This window comes from Telmatherina bonti, assembly GCF_933228915.1.
Source record: "Telmatherina bonti genome assembly, chromosome: 5".
Taxonomy (NCBI): Eukaryota; Metazoa; Chordata; class Actinopteri; order Atheriniformes; family Telmatherinidae; genus Telmatherina; species Telmatherina bonti.
This window is the reverse complement of record NC_136623.1, coordinates 36,742,974-36,759,753: the sequence shown is the minus strand read 5'-3', so window position 1 is coordinate 36,759,753 and position 16,780 is coordinate 36,742,974. Positions and strand designations below refer to the sequence as shown.

General features: G+C 45.6%; 1 protein-coding gene across 2 annotated transcripts in view; it reads left to right on the top strand.

Annotated features, from left to right (window-relative positions):
• Positions 1-16,780, top strand: part of LOC306756473 (glutamate receptor ionotropic, kainate 2-like) — a gene marked incomplete at both ends in the record, with an annotated part of 320,056 nt that overhangs the window by 113,729 nt on the left and 189,547 nt on the right. The window lies entirely within an intron of this gene.

Below are 16,780 nucleotides of genomic sequence, written 5' to 3'. Positions count from 1 at the left end.
AAACCTTTTTCAATCTTTGTCAAAATCAGGAAACATCTTTCTCAACTTTTCTGAAAATCCAGATTAAATGCAACAGAAACGATGAAGGAAATGAATGAATAGTAAAATTCATTATAAAAATGATCAGATAATTTCTTATCCTTCAGCTCTCTTTCCATCTTCAATGCTTTGATCTTTTTTAAGCTTTCTTTTCTTCAGAACAGCGTGGGGTATCAGCTTTCCTCTCCGTTCCTCCCACGCTGGTGTCATTTTCTTTCCTGTACCACCGAGATTTAGTTCAAGGGAAGATTTTCACCCGACAATATTTCCAAAGACGTAGCGAAGCCTTCATTCTTCTGACTCGTCCTCCTGCAAATATCCAATTTTGTATTTCTGTCTGTGAAAGAGAAAGTTTAGAGGACACAGCTGATGGCATTATTTATGAAGCGGCTTGAAAATGAAAATAAATCAATAGGAGGCTGCAGTTTGTGACGAGAACACAGAAGAGGTTCAGTAACGTCCGTCTGCAGGAAACCTTTTCCACATCCTTTCCATGTTTATGTAAACATAAAGAAAGAAAAAAAATCACTTTTACAGACAGAGTCCAGTTCAGTCGGATTCATTGCTGCCCAGCTGTAATCAGATTACTACAAAACATCCACAAGAAACTAGTTTAGAACTGTTTCAATTAACTAGTTAATTCAATTAAAACCAAGACCAAGAAATCTACAAGTTGGATCAGAACTGGATTCAGTCCTCATCCTGAGGGGACAGTAGAGGGGAAAACCTCCACCAGAACCAGAACCAGGGAGGAAAACCTCCACCAGAACCAGAACCAGGGAGGAAAACCTCCACCAGAACCAGAACCAGGGAGGAAAACCTCCACCAGAACCAGAACCAGGGAGGAAAACCTCCATCAGGACCAGAACCAGGGAGGAAATCCTCCATCAGGACCAGAACCAGGGAGGAAAACCTCCATCAGAACCAGAACCAGGGAGGAAAACCTCCATCAGAACAAGAACCAGGGAGGAAAACCTCCATCAGAACCAGAACCAGGGAGGAAAACCTCCACCAGAACCAGAACCAGGGAGGAAAACCTCCATCAGAACCAGATCCAGGGAGGAAAACCTCCACCAGAACCAGAACCAGGGAGGAAAACTTCCACCAGAACCAGAACCAGGGAGGAAGACCTCCACCAGAACCAGAACCAGGGAGGAAAACCTCCACCAGAACCAGAACCAGGGAGGAAGACCTCCACCAGAACCAGAACCAGGGAGGAAAACCTCCACCAGAACCAGAACCAGGGAGGAAAACCTCCACCAGAACCAGAACCAGGGAGGAAAACCTCCACCAGAACCAGGGAGGAAAACCTCCATCAGGACCAGAACCAGGAAGGAAAACCTCCATCAGAACCAGATCCAGGGAGGAAAACCTCCATCAGGACCAGAACCAGGGAGGAAAACCTCCACCAGAACCAGAACCAGGGAGGAAAACCTCCACCAGAACCAGGGAGGAAAACCTCCATCAGAACCAGAACCACAGAGGAAAACCTCCATCAGAACCAGAACCAGGGAGGAAATCCTCCATCAGAACCAGAACCAGGGAGGAAAACCTCCATCAGGACCTGAACCAGGGAGGAAATCCTCCATCAGAACCAGAACCAGGAAAAAAAACCTCCATCAGAACCAGAACCAGGGAGGAAAACCTCCATCAGAACCAGAACCAGGGAGGAAAACCTCCATCAGAACCAGAACCATGGAAGAAAACCTCCATCAGGACCAGAACCAGGGAGGAAATCCTCCATCAGAACCAGAACCAGGGAGGAAAACCTCCATCAGAACCAGAACCAGGGAGGAAAACCTCCATCAGGACCAGAACCAGGGAGGAAATCCTCCATCAGGACCAGAACCAGGAAAAAAAACCTCCATCAGAACCAGAACGAGGGAGGAAAACCTCCATCAGGACCAGAACCAGGGAAGAAAACCTCCATCAGGACCAGAACCAGGGAGGAAAACCTCCATCAGAACCAGAACCAGGGAGGAAAACCTCCATCAGGACCAGAACCAGGGAGGAAATCCTCCATCAGGACCAGAACCAGGAAAAAAAAACCTCCATCAGAACCAGAACGAGGGAGGAAAACCTCCATCAGGACCAGAACCAGGGAGGAAAACCTCCATCAGAACCAGAACCAGGGAGGAAAACCTCCATCAGAACCAGAACCAGGGAGGAAAACCTCCATCAGGACCAGAACCAGGGAGGAAAACCTCCATCAGAACCAGAACCAGGGAGGAAAACCTCCATCAGGACCAGAACCAGGGAGGAAAACCTCCATCAGAAGCAGAACCAGGGAGGAAAACCTCCATCAGGACCAGAACCAGGGAGGAAAACCTCCATCAGGACCAGAACCAGGAAGGAAAACCTCCATCAGGACCAGAACCAGGGAGGAAAACCTCCATCAGAACCAGAACCAGGGAGGAAAACCTCCATCAGAACCAGAACCAGGGAGGAAAACCTCCATCAGGACCAGAACCAGGGAGGAAAACCTCCATCAGGACCAGAACCAGGGAGGAAAACCTCCACCAGAACCAGATCCAGGGAGGAAAACCTCCATCAGGACCAGAACCAGGAAGGAAAACCTCCATCAGGACCAGAACCAGGGAGGAAAACCTCCATCAGAACCAGAACCAGGGAGGAAAACCTCCACCAGAACCAGATCCAGGGAGGAAAACCTCCATCAGGACCAGAACCAGGAAGGAAAACCTCCATCAGGACCAGAACCAGGGAGGAAAACCTCCATCAGGACCAGAACCAGGGAGGAAAACCTCCATCAGAACCAGAACCAGGGAGGAAAACCTCCATCAGAACCAGAACCAGGGAGGAAAACCTCCATCAGAACCAGAACCAGGGAGGAAAACCTCAATCAGAACCAGAACCAGGGAGGAAAACCTCCATCAGGACCAGAACCAGGGAGGAAAACCTCCATCAGAACCAGATCCAGGGAGGAAAACCTCCATCAGGACCAGAACCAGGAAGGAAAACCTCCATCAGGACCAGAACCAGGGAGGAAAACCTCCATCAGAACCAGAACCAGGGAGGAAAACCTCCATCAGAACCAGAACCAGGGAGGAAATCCTCCATCAGAACCAGAACCAGGGAGGAAAACCTCCATCAGGACCAGAACCAGGGAGGAAAACCTCCATCAGGACCAGAACCAGGGAGGAAAACCTCCATCAGAACCAGATCCAGGGAGGAAAACCTCCATCAGGACCAGAACCAGGAAGGAAAACCTCCATCAGGACCAGAACCAGGGAGGAAAACCTCCATCAGAACCAGAACCAGGGAGGAAAACCTGCATCAGAACCAGAACCAGGGAGGAAAACCTCCATCAGGACCAGAACCAGGTAGGAAAACCTCCATCAGGACCAGAACCAGGGAGGAAAACCTCCATCAGAACCAGAACCAGGGAGGAAAACCTCCATCAGAACCAGAACCAGGGAGGAAATCCTCCATCAGAACCAGAACCAGGGAGGAAATCCTCCATCAGGACCAGAACCAGGGAGGAAAACCTCCATCAGGACCAGAACCAGGAAGGAAAACCTCCATCAGGACCAGAACCAGGGAGGAAAACCTCCATCAGAACCAGAACCAGGGAGGAAAACCTCCATCAGAACCAGAACCAGGGAGGAAAACCTCCATCAGGACCAGAACCAGGGAGGAAAACCTCCATCAGAACCAGAACCAGGGAGGAAAACCTCCATCAGAACCAGAACCAGGGAGGAAATCCTCCATCAGAAGCAGAACCAGGGAGGAAAACCTCCATCAGGACCAGAACCAGGGAGGAAAACCTCCATCAGGACCAGAACCAGGGAGGAAAACCTCCACCAGAACCAGATCCAGGGAGGAAAACCTCCACCAGGACCAGAACCAGGAAGGAAAACCTCCATCAGGACCAGAACCAGGGAGGAAAACCTCCATCAGAACCAGAACCAGGGAGGAAAACCTCCATCAGAACCAGAACCAGGGAGGAAAACCTCCATCAGGACCAGAACCAGGGAGGAAAACCTCCATCAGAACCAGAACCAGGGAGGAAAACCTCCATCAGAACCAGAACCAGGGAGGAAATCCTCCATCAGAACCAGAACCAGGGAGGAAAACCTCCATCAGAACCAGAACCAGGGAGGAAAACCTCCATCAGAACCAGAACCAGGGAGGAAAACCTCCATCAGAACCAGAACCAGGGAGGAAAACCTCCATCAGAACCAGAACCAGGGAGGAAAACCTCCATCAGGACCAGAACCAGGGAGGAAAACCTCCATCAGAACCAGAACCAGGGAGGAAAACCTGCATCAGAACCAGAACCAGGGAGGAAAACCTTTGATGTAAATTGAATCTTCATTGTTGGATTCCTCCATAAATGAATGGCGGCGCGGCCGAACGGCGGCGTGTCTCCACATGACGGTTTTGTCAGAGCTGACATGCGATGTGGAGATCTGCTGGAAGAGTCACTAACCTGACCGTACTGCTGCAGTGGTGAACATGTGAAGTCAGCCATTTTGTGTTGATTGATTGGTTAATGAGGGCGGCGTCCTCCTGCAGGTGATGTGACACTAAAAACGCCACCTTGTGAGGGAAACCTGAGGAGCAGCATGAGGGGCGTGTGCGGCGTGGGCGAGCCGGGTCGTGGGCAACGTGAGGGAGGAATTGATCGCCGGTGATCCCGCCACCTCTGCTAATTACGTTGTGTGGGGGACATGGCCGGTTCATGCTGGGGTTAACGAGGACTTGATTTTCTGTCTTGGCGGCCGGATATGAGCCTGTGCTCCACCTGACAACATCTTTCCTGCTGCAGTGCCACCGTTTCCACGGCGATGTGGGCGGATGATGTTGATGGTGGGAGAAAGCAGAAAGCTCCTCAGACTCAGGGCTCCGGCTGCAGGTTTGTTAGGACTCCGTGTCTCCTGATGGACCGAGTCAAAGCCAGCCCGGCAAAGGATTCTATGGACCATGTTCTGAGGTGTTATCCCTCTGCACCTCCATCTGCTGTTGTCAACCATGGCTGCTTTTCAGGGGGTGGATATGAAAGCGTCTGGAAACAAATGCTCTCTTTGGCTGATTTCTCACCAAGCAGGGAACAAACAAGCAAATCAATAACCATAATGGGATCTATCTAACGGCTTGACTTTATAATAGCAAAACTGAGGTGGCAGCAGCATGTGTTATAGCACTCCCAGCTAGGACATAACATCCATACAACTACCTGGAACAGAGCTGTCGTTACTCCCGCTGCTGCTGCTACCAGCTTTGATTGGGTCATAAGGGAGAAGAAGCTGCTATCCTGCTAATAAAACAGCCTCAGACCGAGCTGCTTTCTGTTGTCCAAGCTCTGAGCTGCAGAAGAAACACCTGCTAACAGCCCTGTTGTTAAGCGCCAGTCAGCAAGGCTGATCTCAGGCATCTAGTTTTTACTCTTTCCTCCCCTCTGATTACTAATCAATCGAAAGCACCCTGATTGAGCTCCGATACAGTTGACAGAAACAAGGTTGTTATGTGGCCTTTGGCTTGTCCCTCTGAATGGGTCGCCACAGCCAACCACCGCACAGCTGAACTGGCACGTTTTACACCCGATGCCCTTCCTGATGCGACCCATCCGGGCTTGGGGTTTGGCTTCGGACTGACTGTCAGGTCACACAACAAGCGGCCACCTGAGCCACTGCCACCCCCTAACATAAAGGAATAATACAGAAGTAAAGATAAACAGAGGCAATTTTTTCTGTTTGGGAAGAGTTGTGACTGAAAGTCGTCTGGATGAACTCCCAGGACGTCGCATCACACGCTTCACCACCACCTCACTGCAACTAGAGGAATGAACTTTAGTTGTTTCAGCACAGAATTTTCTCCGGCTCATTTTATTGTGACTTTTTTGTCTATTTGCCATTTATGAGTGAAAATCTGGATTGATAGCTTGATGGCAACAGAAACAAAATGTGTGTAGATGCTTTCCCTTGGCCTTCTGCAGTCTTTCAGTGTGTATACGGACAGCTCACTAGTAAGAAAAGCATCTGTGTGTGGTAACAAGGTGGGCAGCAAACACACTCCTGAACACCAAACGCTGTACTAGAAGCTGTCCCTGAACTTGCTGGTGTCATGGACGGCGCCTGCGGTGGGATGGACATTAAATGCTACGTATGAGTGTGGTGGTGTGAAGAGCACTGAAACTATCCTGCATCCAGAAATCCGACCGCCTCCAGCAGACACACACATCATGTCTTTGTGGAGAGACAAAACACCTTATTCTAGCCGCAGTCACAAGGTTTTATGAATAACTGTAAATAGATCAGATAACTTAAGCATTTAGGATGCTTCTACTGCTAAACCGGAAGCTGTTTTTATCTGTACCCTGTTGGTACTGAGTCTGTGTTGGATGAACAGAAATGATCACAGATTTACAGGTACAGGTGAAGCCAAGTTACAGGACGGGAAAACTTACTATTAAAACTACATTTCTCGTTTCAGCACTTTGCTAAAATAACCATTATGTTTTTATTCCCACAATGAGCCATTTATCTGCTTGTCGTGTTCCACAGACACGGCAGCTGCCATAGTTGTTTTTACTACGGTGTCTCTGCAGGGACAAACAATGCTGTGAAGCGAGAACTGCAGCAGCAGTGTTCATGTGTGTAAACGTCCTACCATGGTTGTATCGCTTTATTTGTTACCTTGCGAGAAATAACGTCTTTCTTCTAAAAGAAATATAATAATTTTAAGTTTTCAAAAATAAATCTAAATGTATTTGTGAAGGTAGGATTCCTCAGTAGTACAACTTACCTCATCAAAGTATGCGACGCTGCTGGAATGCCTTAATGATACAAATCAATTAGTTTATTTATCCCTATTGTTGTAGTTCAATAATACGGATTATTAGAATATTGATGATAATAATAATTATTATCATCAGGCTGCAGCTCATCCTACGGTTTGGCAGGATAAGTTGTATAATCAGAGGACTGAGAAGTTCGGTAGATGTTAGGATGTCAACAGCAGCTTATAAAAATCACCTACCGACATATGAAGTGGTTGCCAGGCAACGTAACACAAACATCCAGGTTTTACTGTAGATGAACGATCACAGCGATTGATCGTCCTCACTTAGTTTATCTGCTCTTTATTTTCTGCGCTTGTCCTCCTGTCTGAGGAAGACCAGGCAGGGAGGTGACACTCTGCTGCGGCCGTCCAGCTTTTTAAAACTTTACTGAAACACAACCCGAGTGAACAGTGTTGGTCTGGTGGTTTTATTTTCGACTCCATTGGACCGACAGTGATCCAAGGCTTTGGTGTTCAGGTGAATCCAACCTTTGCTCACTGATGACATCACAACTGCTGAAGAAGAAATGTTATTTGAGAACTCTTCAGGTTGTTTTCTCATGGGAACATGTTGGCCAGGCCAACTTTAGGTTTGGGACACGATGCCATCTCAGTGCTAGATGGGTTCCACATCTGTTAGTTTGTTATTGGTCCTGGTTTCTCTTTGTCCTTTTGGAGTTCTGTTAATTTGGGGTTCTAGTTCTTGGCAGCTTCCAGGTTCCTCCGTCTGCCTGCTTCCTGCCTGGTAGTCACGTGTTTGGCTCCGTTCTCCTGGTCATGACTCTGTCAATCTGTCTCTATTATGCAATGCTCTGAATATTTTTCACTATGAAAGACTGAAACGAATTCACACAAGTTGTCCCCCTGGCCACGAGCTAACTGCATACTTTATAACTGAAGCAGGACTAATTCTTTCCTCCTGTGTTCACTGCTTTACGCCTTCACCAACCTGCTTGGCCCTGATTGTGTTCCCCGATCTGCAGCCGTCGCTGCAGAAGCAGCTCTTTTCATCACTAATGTTAACCGTTTTCAGGTGTACAGTTGTAAAAGTGTGTCTTTGCAGGTTTAAACAGAAGTAAAATGTTCTTTTTATCATTTCCAGCTTTGATTTGGCAAAGTAAACGTCAGTCTCCTCCCAGTCTTAGACTGAACTGGGCTCATCTCACATGTGGAGACTTTATTTAATTCAATTCCTGCCTATAATGAGTAGATATGATTGATTATCATTTCATATTCATATTTAGCTTACTTTTTTTTTAATGAATGTGGTCACATCATTATCTGGAGAATGTCCCAATGGATTTAAGAATTTTTCTTCATTTTGTGCTGAAGACAAGAATCAGCACCAGGAATATGTCCACATTTCATTTCCATTTTATTAATGTTTATAAAGAATGTTCAAAAGTCATCGCTGATGTTGTGTTATATCTGCAATGTTTCTCCATCGGTGCTAAATCCTGCAAAACACAGATATTCCTGCTCCTTTTGTTCCTGAACTTATCAAATTTATTTCATTTTATTTCTAAAACACAGTTACAGAGCAGATATCCGTGGCTCCAGTGGCACAACGTGTTGGGTGACAGACCCAGTGGGAATATATAAATCCTATGAAGGTTTTGAGTTATTCAAAAGCTGAGCAGAGATTTGAGGAATGAAATCAGACTAAATGATTTAGAGTGCATTCACATCAGGCTAGCCTGCGACTCGACCTGATCGGGGACTCGGCTCAGTCGCGGACCGAGATCGTGTTCACGCTGCTCTTTGGTCAAACCAGCCAAACCATTAGAATAATATGTCTACCCTCCCACCACAGGTGGCGCTGCACTAGTATTTAGCAGAAGAGGGGACGAGAGAAGAAGAATTCCGCTGCTGTGATATATTTTCTGTCTATTCTGCGGCGTTATCGTTCCCGTTAGACCACGAGCCGTTTTCAGAGATTCTCGTGTGTTTCATGTCGTAGCATTTGTCAACAATGCCCCGTGTTTACCCACAATGCAATGCTACGCTAAATGCAGGAAGTGATTTTTTTTGTGAGTTTGTAGTCCGCTTCCTGTATTCGAACCGAGTCCTCTCCTTTGATCCGAATCCGAATTTGTTTGGGGATTTGTTTGTTTGACATTTCCCCAAACAAAGCGGACTTTCTGAGAAACGGATTAGGAATGGGATCAGAAAGGCTGGTGTGAACGTGCCCTCAGGATGAAGTCCGTTATTTCGAGTGATGGAGGAGTTACATGCATGCTCCCCACATTCCTCAACAGAAATTCCAACATCTGACATGTCTGCTGTCATTTTCCTCCAACATGCCACACACATTCATTTGATATAAATAAGCCAGCCGAAGTGGCCGGGGTCACATTAGGAGTGACCCTGGGAGTCTGCAGCTCAGTGACTCATCAGCTATTACTTCCCTCATGCATCGCCGCCCATCAGCCGTCAGGGGGAATCACTTTAATGTCTGCTTGGCCAATGATGATTGAGCAGCCCACTAAAAGGAACACTTCTTCCTCGGTGGTAATGCATGAGACGGAGAGTCAGAAAGGGAACGCTTGAAGGGGCGTTCCTTCGCAAGGATATTTATCACAGGCGGGCCGATCTGTTTTACGCTCAGGAGACTCCCAGACGGCTCCATAATAAACGCTTACAGGGGATGAAATATTCATGCAGAGTTAAATATGGATCCTAGAGTAGTCACTGCACATTAAATCCCGTCAATACTGATCAGTGCTGACGGCCCTCTTTACTCCAAGTGGATTCCCCGCCAACAAGAGCTGCAGATTTTGGAAAGGTATGAAGAAGGATTCAGGCATGCAGGATGGAAGGAGACATGTCTGCATCATGCAGAAGAGCTGCAGAGGTGTTTCAGTGTGTTTATGATGAGCAAGTGCAGCAGACAGATGTGTCAGGCTGCTTTATCAATGATAACTAACTAACCGTAAAACGGAAGATTGCTGCTCCGGCAGCAGAGGCTATTTTTCTCCACAGACATCAAGTGCTCTCATGAGACTGGACTCAAAGTGTAATAGAACAAGAACACACACTTTTTCCCTCTCATACACACTCCCTAATTTATATGTAAATTACACCAGGCAAAATTCAGTTAAGCTCATCTTGAACAAAAACCGTCTTACATCTGCTAAAATCCTGCTGCCGAGTGCAGTGGGACCATCTCCAATCACCACTCAGTCCCACATATAATTATTTGTGGAAGTGGCAGATATTTATCAGCCTATCTGATACGAGCAGCATCTGTGGGCAAACTCTTTTCATTCAGTGATGTGCTACACAAGGTTTGAGTGCTTTACTTTATCTTTACTGCACATGTTTGGCGACCAAAGACTGACACAAAGGCTTCTTGTTGTCTCCTCATGTGATGCAGAGTTTTCATCCTGCTCAGCTTCGTCTGAAGGAAAACCTCTCAGCTCTTTTTACTTTATCTCTTTATGTCCAACAAGCTTGTACAGCCCTGTCCTGCATGTAGCAAGCTTTCTGTCTTACATAAAACACCCACCCTCCACCTTTACCTGGTCAATCTTCTACTACCGGTTTTTAGAAAATCATTATCAGCTCCCAGTAAAGATACTCCAAACTGTAGGTATTACAGACATCCCAGTCTAAATATAATCCCTAGTTCTCTCTGAGAATGTCAAACACTATTTTACTCCTAATTTTACACAAATTTGTGAAACTGATGGGAGGGTCTGACTGGATCAGCAGGATCCATCTGCCCATGTTTCTCTCCATCTGTCACATACAGAAAGTCTGACGTCTCCAACTGGATTTTCTGATAGATTTAAGGATGAACTGGTTCCAGTCTTTTGTTCTTGACTCTTGAAATTATAATAATTAGTATAAATGCTCCTCTAATGTTTGTTTTTTAAACTGCCCTGCAGACTTTGCCACGTCTGCGATGTGTTTTTCATTCGTCTGTTTCGTGCGTTCATTAAAACGGATCTATGATGCTATGTCTAGTTTTCTGAGCGTTCTACAGTGTTATAGTGATGAATACTCATCAGACATGTGAGCGGCGCCATTTTTATCACCTAAACGAGTTTTCCAGCATTCTCTATGTTCAGTTTCCATGGCGACGGAAACGATTGTTTTTAGAGAGTTTTTTCTACTTGGAAATTTAAGTGACGTCCCGGGGAGGGACTCAGTGAGTGGTCATCTTCTCCAGGTTGTGTACATTCACGATAAGAAAGCCACGCCCACCTTCACTGCTCAGTATAGCTACTCATAGCAGTTGACCAATCAGACGCAGCCTGCAGGACAGGGGGCGGAGCTTTCTCTGTTGGGGTGTTTCTGGCAGAGGCCGATCTGAGAGGATCAATACAACATGAATGAAGGGGTTTGTGGAAAATGCTGGATTAATTTTTGCCCTTCTGGACTTTCATATTAAAATAAAAATTAGACTGAAATGTGCATCATAGAGACACTTTAATGTGTTTACATATTTTTGATCAGATTCCTCTCAGAGTAAAAGTCGGAGATGTTTGTGCAGCAGAAATGGATAGCATGAATAAAATGAGTCTGGGAAACAGCAGCTGGCTGAAAATAATAGAAAATGGGTCAATTTAACTCCCAGTGATCAGATAAAAGCAATTCTGCAATCTCACTCAATGCAGACATGGCTGCAAACCATCCATCACAGTTTACACACATCCTTATTTATATGTAAATAGACGTCCGTGCATGTTTGTTTATTTATTTATTTACTTACTTATGTGCTTGCAACTGTGTGACAAGACAGCAAACCTCCGCTTGGTTGTGAAAGAAGTGCAGAAGTGGCCATGAGAGACGTTGGAGCCACAGATGATGAGTGATGTTGTCATGTGATAATTAACTGGAGCTGCACCAGTGACTTACAGGTCAGCTCTCTGGGGATCTCACAAACAGGGTTGGATTTCATGCAAATCAGAGAGTGGTTGTTGGAGCAGACAGCAGGCTGGTTTCCCACCGTGGAGTGCACTCATCTGGATGCAGGAAGTAAACAAATAATGCCACAAGCCAAACAGCTGGGTACGCTGGGCTGTGGGCAGACACACGGGAGACTTGTGCATGGGTTTAGCCTGATGTGTCTGTTTGCAGATGTAATAACCAACCCTGGGCTGCTGCATGGTAGCATCTGGTCCAGTGGCCGTGTGATAAAGCAGGAGAATAACCATGAATTCTGCTGTATGAGGGGAGCAAAGAAAAACTGAGGGATGCAGTTTTCACTGAAAGCAAAACAGGACGTAATAAACGAGCAACACAATGAAAAGACCTGTCAGAAAAGAGAAGCCAAAGCGCCTGTAGTCTCTGTGATTCTGCTCGGTTCACTGACTGCTGAAGTTCTTTCCTGACATCCACAGACTATTGCTCCATTAAATTATTTCTCTTTTCTGAAGGGTTTATGCACAAGGCTTGTAAGTCCCACTATTACAAGCCTGCAACTTCTCTGTTCTCAGACAACCTCAAAAATCCAGAGTCCAAACATTGTTTGACAAGCTGTCCACATTAAAGCTTATCATTTTTTCCTAAATGTTTAACAGGAATGTTTTCCCATCTACTGGAGAATATATGTTTCATGCGTTCAAAACTTGCAATTGGAAGAGTATTTGTGTTGCTTTCAATGCTGCTTCAGTAAATAACGGCCACAACTCTGAGGCATCAGTGCTGACCTGCAGTCACAAGCAGGATGTGGTATCTGCCATTCAGCATCTTTCATTGGGATGTTTAGAAAGAATTGCTAAACCCAGCCACGTTTCCACTACAGGCTTGAGGACCATGTTGGAGCCCCTACGTACGCAAACGTTCACGTCCATTTCAAACGCTGTCATACATCAGCGCTCTCATATGTCCGTATGTGTCCATGGTTGTTAACACAGTTCATCCACTAGTGGGCAATGCTGAGTTCAGAGTTCTGCTTTTTGACATTGGTTGCTAGCAGTAAAGCGCTGCCAACGACACCTCTAACCCATCAAACAAGTTTTCCTTGTCTGAATGAAGCAAAGTTGGGAAATATTTCATTCTGCATGATTCATGGTTTTCTGATGACTGCAACAGTTTTGTAAGTGATGAGTGATGCTTTGGCCTCAAGCACCACTTGGAAGGCTGCAAAAAGCGTTCAGTATGTGCCGGTGGGCTGTGAAGGCCGCTGGATCATGTAACTTAAGCTGCATTAAGTTGCATACTCGCATTGCATCCGCTTGTGGTAGAGCTGCCTCAGCTGATGCTACTGAAATGTGCTCTTGCATTCGAGCGCAAGGTGATTTTAGGGTTAGGTTTAAGTCATGTCAGACTTCTCCATAAAACTCCAACACACCTAATTGTTCTATTTGGTCATTTTTATGAACATGTATGCAAAGATAAAGTAGTTAAACACAACGGAGCTGAGGGTACAAGCTCCATGTGTAAAGACTCGTATGCTGTATTTGTTTGTGGAGGTTCCGTGAAATGAAGCTGCTGTTTTCTGGATGCTGCACCAATAAGCTCCCGTTTGATAGAAAAGTTTCTAAATGAATGTTCTGGTCTAACAACAGAAATCAAGGTAAATGAACTGTAGTGTAATAATGATTTTCTACCACTCAATGCACTTTTCCACTACATGTTCAATTCACCCAACCACACACACTCACACAGCACTTTTCCTGCTATTACACAAAGAGCTTTTTACCATCACACACATTCAAACCCTGATTGGCAGATCTGTTGCTGTCTGTGGCTGCATATGGTGTGGAAAGCCAGGAGTAGATCCGTTTCAGTTTAGTTGATTCAGTTTAGCTTTTTAAAACATTGTTGTTGCCCCTACAGGAAAGTCATCTCAGGATACTTTACAGACTTAATAAATTCAAATCATCCAATGATCCAATTAAACAAATCCACAAAGTCCAGTTTATAATAACTGCCTTCATAAAATAAATCAGAAAAAATATTTGTCTATCAAAGGAAACCCACAAATTTCATTGAAATTTATCTTTGAATCCGTCCTCCATCCTGAGACGCAAGAGGAAGTTGTGGACCGAAGGGAAACCCGGTCAGAACCTGGTTCAGGATGGCCGCCTACTGCTCCTGGGCTGAAGGTGGAGAGGACAGTAGCAAGAATCATAGTTTTTATCTGGGGACGTCTGTGGAGAGTTAATAATGCATTTCAGGTTAACGAAGTCAACACTGCCATAAAATCATGCAAGGAAGGACAACCTTAGAGCATCATGGCACGACCCCCAGCAGCTTATAGCAGCTTAACTAAGGGAAGCTAGATGCTGGATAACCCATATGTTTCATTGTTGTTCCCTTGTTTATCTCAAAAATATTCACATGTGGGTGAAAACTGTGTTCTCTGGGTCTCCTTGCTTTGTTTGATATCTCCCTCTTGTGACAATAACCGGAGCACACACGGACAAACTCAGACTGCATGTCCTTTAGAAACACTTTAAATATAGACACAGTTCTATCAGCAACATTGCTCTCAGGTTTAGTTGATCACATTGCAGCTGCTGAATGAATATATTTACATTTTCTCCTCCGAACACACCCAGAACAGCATGTAAACACCCCATATTGCATATTCATTGCAGCAGATGGTTTATTTTACACATTTGCAAGAGGCAAGCCTCTGTATGGGCTGTTAGTAAGTCAGTTTGCACTTTTTGCATGCACAGTAAGTTTACACATGTTTTAGTTTACACAAACAGTTCTATGTTCTTTGTAAGCTTTGCTAAAAGTCATATTAAATGCTTGCTAATGAAAATTAGCACTGTATTGTATTTGAAGATTCAGGCCTAAGAGTTCTATATGAGGGTGTTGCACGTGCCACGGTCAGCTGTTTCATTTTACCATTATCAGCTGTGCTTTATCATGTCTTTTATTTCCTCTGCAGTGATTGGCTGGAAGCAGATGGTGCTTTCAGGAGTGGTGCAGAGCGGACTGGATCTTCTTGTGCTTATTGTAAGAAATGTGGCCATGTCATCGCAAATTGTTTTCTGTTAGATAAAACGAATTTTAGTTAAAGCTCCGTCTGTGATTGGCTCATTCAAGGGGGATAATTTCAATCTCAATGTCGGCTCCCCTTCCGTGTTCCCAATTAAAGGGGAGGATTTTCTCCTGGGAAATGACTTGGCTGGCTCCTTAGGGTACGGCTGTTCCTGTGGTGTTGGAGGCTCCTGATGACCTCCAGCAAGATTTCCCGGGATGTTTCCAGTGTGCGCCGTTTCTCCAGCCACAGCAAAAAGGCCGGATTAAGTGTGCGACAGCTCGTGGGGTTGATTTAGACGACAGTACAAAGAGTGATCCCACTCTAAGTGCTGTGATGGAAGACCTTGTTACTCGAGATGTTTCCTCACCATCCTTCTGATGTGAATGATGCTGTGGTATCTGAATCTACACCAGTGGGAGAAAATTCCCGTAAATTGCAGTATCCTGTCAATGCCTCACATTGGAGCAGAGCAATTCCGATGCGTAAAATCACTGCTCCTGCTGTTTTGCTGGCATTAGTAAAAAAATGTCTGTGTTTGGATTGCCTAAGACTGTTCAAACTGATCAGGATACAACTGTTATGTCTCGTGTTTTTGAGCAGGTGATGAGGGAATTGAACATAACTCACTGTTGGTCCAGCACATTTCACCCTGAAAGTCAGGGCACGCTGGAGAGATTTCACCAAACTCTTAAGAACATGCTCCGGACGTTCTGTCTTGAGTTTGATAAGGATTGGGATGAAGGTGTTCATCTCTTGCTGTTTGGCTTCACACCAGCCAATCTCGTCTCTGTACATCATGTGCTTTGAAACAACTGTGGGAGAAAAGGCTTCGTGATGAGCCTCAGAAACTTCTTGATTACGTCAGTGATTTCCGGTTCAGACTCTGTGAAACGTGATTTGGCCAAAACAAAACTTTATTACAGCTCAGCGTAAGATGAAACCTTGGTTCGATAAAGCTTTGAAGTGGGTGATAAGCTTTTAGTTTTTCTGCCTGTTGCTGGTCCCAGTCTACAGGCTCGTTATAGTGGTCCATATGTGGTGGACCTTGTCCTGAGTGGCTGAAGCTTTCTCCTGGCTTGGATTCAGCAAGTAGTCCTAAAACTGCTGTTTCCGTGGCACGAGAAGCAGACATGAATCATTCAGCACCTGCAGCGCTGTGTGGCGTGGGGGTGTGTTCCCCACAGGAGCTCTCCGGTGCTGCAGTTGATGTTGACGGGCCGTCTGAGGCCTTGCTGAGGGGTCGTTTACAGAACTCAGAGATTTTATGTAATCTTGATGCACATCTTGCGCATTTGAAAAGAAATATCTGTGTGTGTGTGTTCTTCCAGGGGTGAGCTGCAACGGTTCTTAGACATGGCCGGTTACTATGGCAGTTTTAGTAAGAACTTGTTAGCTGTTGCTGCTCTCCTTACTGACTTTGAGTGTGTTAAAGGCCTCCTGACACACTCACCTGTTCTTGCCGAGCCTGTTTTTGGGTCGCCCTTCAAACTGGCTGTAGATGCCAGTAATACTGGCGTAGGCGCGGTTCGTCTTCAAGGTGGTCCTGATGGGGTGGAGCACCCACTGTACTATTTCTCTAAGAAGTTTAATCAGCAGGTGTTTTCAACTGTCTAGAAAGAACTCTCGCACTGGTGTTGGCCTTGAAGCATTTTGAGGTGTATCTTGGTTCAGATACCTGCTCAATCACCATTTTTACTGACCATAGTCCTCTGGTGTTCATCGGTCAAATGCGCAACTCTAATCATCGACTCATGAGGTGGGCTTTATTTTTGCAGTGGTTTAATCTAGATATTAGACAAGTCAAAGGTAAGGACAACATTTTGGCCGACACATTGTCTCGCATTTCTCCTGATGTTGTGTTGTGGCCCGAGGCATTTCCTGCTCAACATCTAGGGGGTGGAGGTGTTGCACGTGCCATGGTCAGCTGTTTCAACTTACCATATCAGCTGTGCTTCATCATGTCTTTTATTTCCTCTGCAGTGATTGGCT